The following is a 366-nucleotide window of genomic DNA, read 5'->3' as shown; positions in this document are numbered from 1 at the left end:
CGAATCGAATTCACTACCGTGCCTAAAGAAGTTTCACTTCAAAAATGCAACGGAATTAGTCACTCCAAGCCGCCCGCAACTCGAAAATATATAGTATTATACGCAGTTCTCACTATATCCGTCTTGCCAGTGCAGTACGCTTGATCGAATTTTCGTGACGCGTTTTTGAGTCGCAAAATCGAATTTACTTACCGATCCAAAAGGAGTTTCACTTTGTACGCCTGTTGGTCGAATTTTCGTGACACTATTTCGTGACATTTTTTCGTTGTCGCACAATCGAACTTACTACCGTACCAATTAAAGAAGTTTCATTTCGTACGCCAATTGGTCGAAAATTTTCGTTACACTTTTCGTGTCGCATAATCG

This window comes from Temnothorax curvispinosus, unplaced genomic scaffold, assembly GCF_003070985.1.
Source record: "Temnothorax curvispinosus isolate PA1 unplaced genomic scaffold, ASM307098v1 QBEX01012546.1, whole genome shotgun sequence".
Taxonomy (NCBI): Eukaryota; Metazoa; Arthropoda; class Insecta; order Hymenoptera; family Formicidae; genus Temnothorax; species Temnothorax curvispinosus.
The sequence above is the reverse complement of the archived record's forward strand: the minus strand, read 5'-3'. Positions refer to the sequence as shown.